Below are 12,599 nucleotides of genomic sequence, written 5' to 3' on the forward strand. Positions count from 1 at the left end.
CTGGTGGGCTTGGGGGACCTTGTGGGGTGCCGGGGATCGAACCTAGGTCAGCCACATGCAAGACAAGTTCCCTACCAACTATACTATCTCTCTGGCCACTTATTTTTGTGCCACATGTGGTGGTGCTCAGGGCTTGCTTCTGGCTCTATACTCAGGGATCTCCTGACAGGCTTGGGGGACCATATGGGTAGGGTGCAGGAGATCAAACCCTGTTAACTGTGTGCAAAGCAAGCACCCTATCCTATGTACTATCTCACTGAGCCACCCAGAGCACTTTTTTTTTTTTTTTGGCCACACCCGGCAGTGCTCAGGGGTTACTCCTGGCTGTCTGCTTAGAAATAGCTCCTGGCAGGCACGGGGGACTATATGGGACACCAGGATTCGAACCAACCACCTTTGGTCCTGGATCGGCTGCTTGCAAGGCAAATGCCGCTGTGCTATCTCTCCGGGCCCCCAGAGCACTTTTTATAAAATTTTTTAGACAAATGGTGAGACAAAGTGAAGGAGGACACAAGAATGGAGTGTTTAGATTGGTTGCTTTGCTATAATTCACTCTTGGGAGGGGTGCACCAAGAGGGACCTTGCAGTTAAGAATCTTTGTGTTTAGTACATTCTGTCTATAGATGGTTATTAATTTACTAATTTCCAACTAGGTAATCATGTTGGTCTGGGTCCTTCTATTCTGAATCATAACCTTATTTTCAAGTAAGTTTCCCTTCAGGGACACTTTATTCATGACACTACTTTGTTTCTTCCTCAAACATCAACTGTTCCCCGGCTTAACATAACCCAAGATTTCTGTCTTGATAATGAAAGATGAAGCTTATAACTGGATCACTTGCCCCTTTCTTTTTTATCTCCTCTCAGTTCCAAATGCCACATTTTAGCGGCCAGCTTTTTCTTAGATCTGTAGTTGGGTTTCATACATTCAAGCATCCAATATAATCTTCATTGTAGTTTTAGCCTTTTCTGGAACATTGGCTCAGTCTGACCTCCATAACCACTCTGCTTCCTGTCATAGCTCCCTATTTCCTGAGCATACAGAGAATCATTGCCTTTCTTGCACTGTATGATTTTGTGATGAATGTTCACCATGCTTTCTAGAGCGATATCAGAGCGAGGAAAGGAAGTTGAATCATAATTTATGATTTATGGCCCATTCCTCTCTGACCAGCACCTGGAATGGGTCACTCAGAGAGGTCCTGCCTCTTAGTTACCTGCTTAGCAACCTGTTCATGCTCTTGACTTTTCCCTACACTCACGGGGAGGTGTTTTAAATCAGCAATGCATCAGGATGAAATATTTCCTCAGCAAAAAGTAACAGTATTAAGAGTACATGAAGATCAAAATTTTAATTTGATTCTTTCTATATTACCAATGCCTCTTGGAAGTAGAAATAAGAATGTTAGTTACCTCTTGAGATTAGTATTATTAAATGAGTTACATAAAGAGAACACTTAAAACTCTATTTAAGTACTATACAGGTTTGTTAGCTATTGTTTTATTTTATCAAGGAAATTCTCTGATATAGGTATTTTTTAGTAATATTCTCTATTTTTTTTGTGTGTGTGTGTGTTTTTTTTTTTGGGTCACATCCGGCAGTGCTCAGGGGTTATTTCTGGCTCCAGGCTCAGAAATTGCTCCTGGCAGGCACAGAGGACCATATGGGGCGCTGGGATTCGAACCGATGACCTCCTGCATGAAAGGCAAACGTCTTACCTCCATGCTATCTCTCCGGCCCCAGTATTCTCTATTTTTATTTATTTATTTATTTATTTATTTATTTATTTATTTATTTATTTATTTATTTATTTTTGGTCACACCTGGCAGCGCTCAGGGGTTACTCCAGGCTCTACACTTGGTAGGCTCGGGTGACCATATGGGATGCCGGGATTCGAACCACCATCCTTCTGCATGCAAGGCAAATGGCCTGCCTTTCTGGTCCCCAGTAGTTTTTCCTTTTAACAGATGAGCAAACTGGATCTTAGAAAAGGTCAGTGATGGGGCCAGAGTGATAGCACAGTTAGGGAATTTTTGCCTGTCACACGGCTGACCCAGGACCTACTTTGGCTCGATCCCTGGTGGGGAGGAGGGAGATTTGGGACATTGGTGATTGGAATGTTGGGTTAGGGTTAGGGTTAGGGTTAGGGTAGTTTTTTTCTATTGAGGATAATATTTGCCACTGGCTTGTGGTCACAGAGACTATAACCAGAAACTTTGACTTTCTCCCTGTCCATATGCCAACAATCAAGGGATTCCAAACCCCAAATTTACACAAGATACATGCATGGGCAATTTTTGAGAGAATTGCCCCCCAGCTTTCCTGAGCTTTCCCGAATGTTCAAGTGCACCTCGGGGTCTGGGGTGGGGGGCCTGGTCCGGCCCCAGCCCCGCACTGCTCTGGAGGTACCCAAGTCCTCCTCTCACCTGCTGCACCCCTGCCTCCACCGGCTGCCAGCCGTCGACTTCTTCACCTTAGTTTTCTTTTTTTTTTTTTTAGTTTTCTTTTTTCTTGATTGAGTTGAGACAGGAGATGCTTGAGAAAAATATAAAATAGTCCCATATGGTCCCCCAAGCCAGGAGCGATTTCGGAGCACATAGCCAGGAGTAACCCCTGAGCATCACCAGATGTGGCCCAAAAACAAAAACAAAAACAAAAAAGAAATGAAAGGTCAGTGACTTACTACTCACATCTAAGTAGATGGTATTCTAGGTAGAGCTGGTATTCTACTATCAAGCAAGGATTTTTTTTTTGGGGGGGGGGTTTGAGCCACACCCGGCGGTGCTCAGGGGTTACTCCTGGCTGTCTGCTCAGAAATAGCTCCTGGCAGGCACGGGTTGACCATATGGGACACCGGGATTCGAACCAACCAACTTTGGTCCTGGATCGGCTGCTTGCAAGGCAAACGCCGTTGTGCTATTTCTCCAGGCTCAAGCAAGGATGTTTTAAGAAGATTCTATTTTAAGAGTTGGGTGAGACTACATTGGCTGTCAAGCCCAGTGCTTTGACTAACCAGAGTGTGAACCTGATGAGGTTTTTGTTAAATCTATCAAATACATATTCTTTGTCTCTTTATTTGTTTTTGGTTTGGGTGCCACATCAGTGGGCACTCAGTTACTCTTGGCTCTGTGTTCAGAAATCACTTCTGCAGCCTTAGGGGACCATATAGAATGCTGGGGATCCAACCCAGATCAGCCGGGTGCAAGTCAAACGTCCTACCCACTGTGCTATCACTCTGGCTTTTCCTTCCTTCCTTCCTTCCTTCCTTCCTTCCTTCCTTCCTTCCTTCCTTCCTTCCTTCCTTCCTTCCTTCCTTCCTTCCTTCCTTCCTTCCTTCCTTCCTCCCTCCCTTCCTCCCTCCCTTCCTTCCCTCCTTCCCTCCTTTCCTTCCTTCCTCCCTCACTTCCTTCCTTCCTTCCCTCCCACCTCCTTCCTTCCTTCTCTCCCTCTTTCTCTCTCCTTCCTTCCTTCCTTCCTTCCTTCCTTCCTTCCTTCCTTCCTTCCTTCCTTCCTTCCTTCCTTCCTTCCCTCCCTCCCTCCCACCTCCCTCCCTCCTTCCTTCCTTCCTTCCTTCCTTCCTTCCTTCCTTCCTTCCTTCCTTCCCTCCCTCCCACCTCCCTCCCTCCTTCCTTCCTTCCTTCCTTCCTTCCTTCCTTCCTTCCTTCCTTCCTTCCCTCCCTCCCACCTCCCTCCCTCCTTCCTTCCTTCCTTCCTTCCCTCCCTCCCTCCCACCTCCCTCCTTCCTTCCTTCCTTCCTTCCTTCCTTCCCTCCCTCCCTCCCACCTCCCTCCCTCCTTCCTTCCTTCCTTCCTTCCTTCCCTCCCTCCCTCCCACCTCCCTCCTTCCTTCCTTCCTTCCTTCCTTCCTTCCTTCCTTCCTTCCTTCCTTCCTTCCTTCCTTCCTTCCTTCCTTCCTTCCTTCCTTCCCTCCCACCTCCCTCCTTCCTTCCTTCCTTCTCTCCCTCTTTCTCTCTCCTTCCTTCCTTCCTTCTTTCTTCTACTTCAAATACATATATAATCTTTCTTCCTTTGTTCTTCTTCTTCCTCCTCCTCCTCCTCCTCCTCCTCCTCCTCCTCCTCCACCTCCTCCTCCTCCTCCTCCTCTTCCTTTTATTTGCTTGGTTTTGAGTCACATTTGGCAATGATTGTGGCTGACTCCCAGCTCTGTGATTGGGGGTTGTTCTCAGAGGCATGCTCAGTAGACCATGCAGTCCCAGAGATTAAATCTGGCTCTCCTACATAAAAAAATATGTGCTCCACCAGTTGATCTATTTCTCTGACTTTTCCCTGCCCTTTATATATAATTTCTTTTTTGTGGGAGGGGAAGGCCAAATTCAGATATGCTCAGGGCTTACCCCTGGTAGTGCTCAAGGGTCTATGATGTAGGGCTCAAACCTGGGTTGGCCACATGCATGGCAAGCATCCCACCCACTCTGCCATCCTTCCAGCCCTATGTAAAACTTTTTTTTTTTTGGTTTTTGGGCCACACCCGGCGGTGCTCAGGGGTTACTCCTGGCTGTCTGCTCAGAAATAGCTCCTGGCAGGCACGGGGGACCATATGGGACTCCGGGATTCGAACCAACCACCTTTGGTCCTGGATTGGCTGCTTGCAAGGCAAACGCCGCTGTGCTATCTCTCCGGGCCCATATGTAAAACTATTTAAATGAATCTGTTTTCCTCAAAATATTTATAGTCATTGATATAAGTGAACCAAGAAGTAAATAAATGCTCATAGAAGGACATCGAAAGGTTGAAGGTGTCAAATGAGGTAAGGGGTGGGATGGGAGAGATAGCATGGAGGTAGGGCATTTGCCTTGAATGTAGAAGGATGGTGGTTAGAATCCTGGCATTCCATATGATCCCCTGGGGCCTGCCAGGAGCGATTTTTTAATTTCTATTTTAACCAAAGTAGATTACAAATCTTTCACAGTAATGTTTTAGGTACATAGTGATATTGAATCAGGGGCACTCCCACCAATGTTATTCTCCCTCCACCCCTGTTCCCAGCATGCATCCCACATCCCCCTCCTTCACCACCCGGGTTGCTAGTATGGTCCCTAGCCTAAAGTTTAGAGTGAGAATTGCTAGAAGGTTTGGGATGAGGACTGGATTACTGAATGTTCTTGCCTTCTTTTCTCCATTAATTCCCTTTACTGAGTCTTCTCTGACTTGGACCTGTCCACACCTTGGTGTTAATATCAAATGGAGGAGATAGACGCATGAGAGTGACACCCCGTATGATCAGGGACATTTTAGGGATTGTGGGAGGCCAGAGTAAGTCCCATTTCATTATGGAAGTAAAAAAAAAAAGTGTTCTGGGCCCAGAGAGATAGCACAGCGGTGTTTGCCTTGCAAGCAGCTGATCCAGGACCTAAGGTGGTTGGTTAGAATCCCGGTGTCCCATATGATCCCCCGTGTCTGCCAGGAGCTATTTCTGAGCAGACAGCCAGGAGTAACCTAACCCCTGAGCACTGCCAGTGTGGCCGAAAAACCAAAAAAAAAAAAAAAAAAAAGTGTTCTAGGGATCGGAGATATAGCATGGAAATAAGGCATTTGCCTTGCATGCAGAAGGACGGTGGTTCGAATCCCGGCATCCTCTATGGTCCCCCGAACCTGCCGGGGACGATTTCTGAGTGTAGAGCCAGGAGTAGCCCCTGAGCATTGCCGGATGTGACCCCCCCCAAAAAAAAAAGTGTTCTATGGCTGGAGAGATAGCATGGAGGTAGGGTGTTTGCCTTGCATGCAGAATGACTGTGGTTTGAATCCCGGCATCCCATATGGTCCCCCCCATTGAGCCTGCCAGGAGTGATTTCTGAGCATAGAGCAAGAAGTAACCCCTGAGCGCTGATGGGTGTGACCAAAAACCAAAAAAAAAAAAAAAAAAGTGTTCTAAAGCTGGAAGAGGTAGTAGAGAGGCCAAAGCATTTGCTTTGCATGTGTTTTCAGCCATGACAATGATTCTGATACTGTCATTGCACATGGTCTCCCAAGAACTGCCAGAGTGACTCCTCACACAGATCCAAAAGTGGCCCTGAGAACTGCCAGATATGACGCTCCCCACTTCCTATGCCTAGTTTCTTAGAGGATTGCTCTTTTGAACTGACTCAAAAAGGCTAGAAGGCAAGGAGGGTATCTTTCGGTGGGAAGGCTGTTGTTATTTTAATATATAAATTAGAGTTTCCTAGTGTTGGTAGTGGGAAGGTGAGGCCTTTTCAGCTCAGCCTGGCTCCTGCAGCCCCTATGGCCTGGCGGGTCTGAAGGTAGCAGGGTGATGGCAGAGAAATGCATGAAGCAGTCAGATAAAGTCCCAGGAGTCAGCAGCTTTATTTCATGGCCCTAACTGCCACATGCCTTTCCTCACATGGCTTCTATTCTAACCTTTTCCAAGCAGCTACTTCTCTGCTCCTTCTCTGGCTCTCTCTGCCTCTGTTTCCCTTTCAGCTGCTCTTCAGGCTTCTTGCTAACTGATTCCCCTTTGCTGCTGCTTTGCTGATTCTCTTTGCTGATTTTCTTGTTGATTCTCTCTACTGATTCTCCCTTCTCTCTCTAACTCTCCTTTTTTTTTTTTTTTGGCCACACCCAGTGATGCTCAGGGGTTACTCCTGGCTATGCGCTCAGAAATCGCTCCTGGCTTGGGGGACCATATGGGACACCAGGGATTGAACCGAGGTTCGTCCTAGGTTAGCACATGTAAGGCAAGCGCCCTTGCACTTGCACCATGACTCCGGCCCCCTAATTCTCCTTTCTATTCCCTCTCTCCCCCCAAGCAGACTCCTCTTTTTGCTCATTCCATGTGTGGGTGGTTCTGATCATTCAGGTGGGATAAATAAGAAGTTGAGGGAGGCTGTGTCCTGACCAAGCAATCGGAAACTCCCCAGTTGTCCAGTCATGGGCCTCGGAGCAAGGTGCTAATGATCACAGACTGTCCAGTTCCTTGGGCCACACAATTTGATTTCACTCTTATAACATAATAGCCTTTAGACTTCTTGACTCACCGACTTCAAAAACCTATACTTTTGTTTGTTGCAATCAGATCCAACTAGGAGCAGATAATTGGCTCCTAAGGTTTGGAGATTTTTTCTGATTGCAAGAGAGCAGGATTTTCTGAAGGTGCAAACCCACCTCCCTCAGGACCATCCTGCTAGCATCTTTCTGTCATCCACAGGTTCTCTCTGCCCAATGGTGGGTGTAGACTCCCCTGGGGTCCAGCACACTTTCTCCATTTACTTGGTTGAAGGGTCATCGGTTTGCCTCATTGTGTTCCAAAAGTGCTTTCCTTTTTTTTTTTTTTTTTTTTTTTTGGTTTTTGGGCCATACCCGACGGTGCTCAGGAGTTACTCCTGGCTATCTGCTCAGAAATAGCTCCTGGCAGGCCCGGAGGACCATATGGGATGCCAGGATTCGACCCAACCACCTTAGGTCCTGGATCGGCTGCTTGCAAGGCAAACGCCGCTGTGCTATCTCTCTGGGTCCTGCTTTCCTTTTTTTAATCTTATTTTCTTTCCCTTTCTTTTTGTTTTGACTGCATCTGGTGGTGCTCAGGATTTACTCCTGGATCTGTGTTCAGGGTCATGCCTAGCAAGGCTCAGGGGATCCTATGGGGTGCCAGAGATTGAACTCAGGTAGGCTACATGAAAAGGAAGTACTGTAACTATATTGTGCTTCCAGTCCCTCAGGAGTGTTTCCCCAGTTTTTTTAAAAAGTAAATGGTCACAATACTTACCTGGCAGGGCGATTCCATGATCAGGAAGGTGTTTTCCCCAGGGTGAGGTTCGCCCATTGCACTATGGGTGTGCTGACCCCTGCGATTTCCCCAAATGTGGGAAACGAGACTGTACAATTTGTGATTGTGGGGGACTGCGTGCGAGCTTTCCCCTGGGGAAAAAAAAAAGTAAATGGTCACATCATGCCTACCTCCAAGTGCTGAAATCTCTCCTCCTCTGAACCCCACTGCCCCTAAACTCTCCCACTCTGGCATCCTCAGATCTAAGGTTTGAATCCAAGGATTGATTTTCTTTTTGTTGTCGTTGGTTTGTTTTTATTCTTTATTTTTTTAAGTTATTTTATTTATTTATTTATTTTTGGTTTTTGGGCCACACTATGCTCAGCAGTTACTCTTGGCTATCTGCTCAGAAATAGCTCCTGGCAGGCACGGGGGACCATATGGGACACCGGGATTCGAACCAACCACCTTAGGTTCTGGGTTGGCTACTTGCAAAGTAAACACTGCTGTGCTATCTCTCTGGGCCCTGTTTTTGTTCTTTTTTTTTGGTTTTTGGGCCACACCCGGCGGTGCTCAGGAGTTACTCCTGGCTGTCTGCTCAGAAATAGCTCCTGGCAGGCACGGGGGACCATATGGGACACTGGGATTCGAACCAACCACCTTTGGTCCTGGATCGGCTGCTTGCAAGGCAAATGCCGCTGTGCTAGCTCTCTGGGCCCCTTGTTTTTGTTCTTAAGGCCACATCATCAAGGGCTTACTCTTGACATTGTGTTCAAGGTTCATTCCTTACGATGCTCAAAGAACTATTTGGAGTGCAGAGAATTGAACCCAGGTCAGTTGTGCTGACCAGAGAGAATTATATCTCTCCAGCCCAAAGGGCTGGTTTTTTATTAGTCTTACCACTTCTTTTGGTTTCTTTGTGTATATACTTTTTTGAGTAAGATTCTCTGGGTTTTGTTTTTCAAATTAGTATTTTTGGAGATTATTGTTTGTTTATTTTAGGGTATCCCCTGGTTGTGCTCAGGGCTTAATTCTGGTTCTTTGCTCAGGGATCACTCCTAGTAGTACTTGGGGGATCATATGTGGTGGCAGGAAATGAACAGGAGTCAGTCTATATCAGAAATAAATACTAGGGTTAGGAATAATGGGGGTAAGCTATGTAATCACTAGGCATCTGTCACCACTGAGATTAACAAACTTTGTGGTTTTGGAGTGTAAAATGGCTTTGGACGAGTGGTTGGAGTTGCTCTCCTTCTGTAGAAGCTTTGAGACTCCTTGTCTGCTTGACTTGTGCTGAATAAAATTCTATGATACAAAGCTTATTGCTTTGGGTGATCTTTTGGATACTGAACCCTAACAGTAACCACAGGTGGTAATCCTGAAAACCATTAGGAGTGATCCCTGAATACAGAGCCAGGAGTAACCCCTGAGCACAGCCAGGTATGTCCCCCCACCATAAAAAAAAAAAAATTCAGGGCCTGGAGAGATAGCACAGCGGCGTTTGCCTTGCAAGCAGCCGACCCAGGACCTAAGGTGGTTGGTTTGAACCCCGGCGTCCCATATGGTCCCCTGTGCCAGCCAGGAGCTATTTCTGAGCAGACAGCCAGGAGTAACCCCTGAGTGTTGCCGGGTGTGGCCCAAAATCCAAAACCAAATCAGAAAATTTAAATTGTTTGCAATTAATAATTTTAACTAGTACAAAGTAACCTATGTACTGTGCCAGATACAATGTCTAGCAGATAGTAAACATGAAACTACCACCTACACACACACACATACACACACACACATACACACACACACACAAGGTTCTGGGAAGTAAAATGACCTACAGTGGGCTGGTATGGAATTGAGAAAACATTTTAGTGGTATTCTGTACTTATTATCATTATTATTATTATTATTATTATTTTATTTTTCAGTATTTGGGTCATGCCGGCAGTGCTCAGGAGTTTCTCCTGGCTCTGAACTCAGGAATCAATCCTGGCTGGCTCAGGGATCATATGAGATGTCAGAGATCAAATCTAGGTTAGCCACGTGCAAGGCAAGTGTCAGCTCCACAACACATTATTATTTGGGGAGTGGGTTTGGACCACACAGCAGCACTTAGGGGTTACTCCTGGCTCTGTGCTCAGAAATCACTCCTGGAAGTCCTGGGGGATCATATGGGTTGCTAGGGATCAATCCTGGGTCTGCACGGGGCCGGTTGCATGCAAGTCAAACACCCTACCACAGTACTATCGCTCCAACTACAAAACATTATTATCAAATGGCTTATTATTGATAAGCCCCCAAACACTCCCACCGAGGACCACAGACAGGGTCAGCATCGGGGCATGAGCCTCAGTGAATAGCAGTGACTGGAACCTATGTCTCCAGTGTGAATCCTAGGGCTAGTGTGTGGGTGGGGTCTGTACTTGTGGCTGCTTCTAGAAGATGTGGCCTCCAATACCTGGGGTGAACCACCTGGGGTGAGTCAGCAGCTGCCTGGAAGCACCAGGCAGGGAACATCTTGTGCCAGAGCCCGCAGGGAGCAATGCTCCAGCAGCTTCTAAGCTGATGTGGGGCCGTGACACTGAGGGGGAAGTGTCTATAGTGTTGGCTGAGAGAGAACAGGTGGAATCATCCTAAATTGGGGCCTCCTCTGCTGGGCCTACTAATCAAGAGAGGTTTTGGTGCCTGCAGTGTTGGCAAAGTGGCTTAATTGGCTCTAATGGAAGAAAATGTGTGATGAATATGGATGACGCAGGCGCTGAGGCCCTAGGAAAGCTGGCTGCAGGAAGTGGGGTGAGCTGAAGACAATTTTGTTGGAAATTATGGATCCACGGTGCTCACACTGCAGCAACAGGGACATCTGCTTCCTCTCCGGGGCCAAGGACCCTCCTGGTGACCTGGATTCAACTTGGTCTGGATTTTAGACCTCGTCTTTGCACTGGCGTAAAGAAAGTCACATTCTTGGTATTGAGGGCTTGGAGTCAGGCTTAGGATTCTAGAAACATAGGCCTTAACATCCTTTAAATTAATCCACGACAACTTGAGAAGCTAGTTAGTGGTCTACCCATTGGAGAACCCAGAGAAAAATGTTTGGATCACTTTCTTTAATTGTTATTTTATAACAATAGCACGTAGGGAACACATCACACCTTGAAAAGTCCTGCATCTCTCTGTCACGGGTGATGGGCCAGCTTTGGGTTGGTCAGTTGCAGAAGATCAGTGCAAGCTGGTGAGGGCTGGAACTCTGCACTGCAACACACATCCTAGTTTCCATTTCCCAAGGTTTTGACATCATTGTCTTGTATTGTCTGTTTTAGGGGCTACACCCTGTGGTGCTAAGGGCTTACTCCTAGCTTACTCCTAGGCCCAGAGGAACATAAGGTGTTTCAGGGGGTGGCAAGTGCCTTATATGCTGTACTATGGCTCTGGTCCCTGTATCTTTGACTTCTGGAATCACAGAAACACTTTTACTGACTGTGTGAAACATGTCTAAAACCTTGGCTGTTGGTTCTGTGGATTCTGTGTGCTCCTGTACCATCTTTCTTAATGCAATCTGGCAGATTGCAAGTCCCCCAAAATGAGATGATCTTTGTTTCACAAGCCTGATTAGGACAGGTACATTCTGTGATTGCTTTTTTAGTAGGTTTTATCATCTCTCACTCTTTTCAATTCACAGAGGACTTAACTAACACCTCCAAGAATAGATTTCAAGTCACTAATGTAAAGCCTGAACTTCAAGTCACTCTAGGTTTAGTCAGAACATGTTCTGATTTTCTTTGAATAAAAAGTTAAACTACCCAAAAATGCAGAGAGCAGGAAATGTGGAAAAATGAGCTTCTCTGGAAGCAAGCTTGGCAGAAACCTGATTGTGGTCTCCGCCAGGTGTGGGGCGGGGAGACTGGGTTTGGGATTGGGCCAGATGCCTGGTGGGTCCCACCCGGCTCTACTCTGGAGCTCACTTTTGCTCCATTTCTGATGGGGAATCCTGATTCCTACCCTGAGAAAGTTGGGGGAGTTATTAGCCCTGGGGGAGACTGCAGGCACCAGAGCAAGAGCAGAGAGAGCAAGAAGGAGGATGGGTGCAGAACAGCAGGGAGCTGCGAGGGGCTTTCGGTGTCCATGGCAACGCCCTGCAGCCGGAAGAGAAGGAGGGGCTTGGGGTACCCGTGCTGGAGATTTTGAAAAATGGTTTCACAAAGCAAACTCCCTCTTTCCTCCCTGGAGAAAGGCCTCTGGCAGCAGAGCTCTCTGCAGTTAGAAGAGCCTCTAGCGCCCTAAAAGGGGGAGCATAAGGCCTAGAAAGAGGACCAGAGAGGCTAGTAAGTCACTGTTCAGGCAGCCACTAGAGTCCAGAGCTCTCCTCTGGGCCCAATGTTTCTCCCAACCTTGGTTTTTCCACACCTCAAAGGAGGCCTTTGGGAGGAGCAGGCCTCTGATCTTTGGGGTGTTCAGTGTTCATTGACACGGTTGGCAAACACGGAGGTGGTGAAGAGTGAGGGGGGCCATGAGATTTGTGAGGCAGGCGCCATTTTTCTTCCTGTCTCCCATAACAAACAGGGAGACACATTATATATGTGGAATGAATATCTGTGAAATTGGACATGTTTTTCCTTTTGTTCCATGAGGTCTTAAGAGCACCTACTAGGATATAACCTAGAGGGGAGTTCCCTCACTGTGCTGGAGGGTTGGAAGCCCTGCAGAAGAGGAAAGCTCTGCCAGCAGAAAAATGCACATAAGGATTCAGTGTAGGATGTTAGCATGTTCTGCGCTTCAGGTCCATTGATGAGTTCTTCCTGCTCCTGTGATCACAAAGGCCGTTTCCAGTGCCACTCAGTGGGGTCAGGCTATCGAGACAAGGTGACAGAGAACAAAGCATTAACA

General features: G+C 47.0%; 1 non-coding gene across 1 annotated transcript; it reads left to right on the forward strand.

Annotated features, from left to right (window-relative positions):
• Positions 1 to 7,716: 7,716 nt before the first annotated feature.
• LOC126012698 (U1 spliceosomal RNA) lies at positions 7,717 to 7,879 on the forward strand. The gene has a single exon (XR_007497119.1). It is a non-coding gene; the product is annotated as a U1 spliceosomal RNA (small nuclear RNA).
• Positions 7,880 to 12,599: the final 4,720 nt, after the last annotated feature.

This window comes from Suncus etruscus, chromosome 6 (genome assembly GCF_024139225.1).
Source record: "Suncus etruscus isolate mSunEtr1 chromosome 6, mSunEtr1.pri.cur, whole genome shotgun sequence".
Lineage (NCBI taxonomy): Eukaryota > Metazoa > Chordata > Mammalia > Eulipotyphla > Soricidae > Suncus > Suncus etruscus.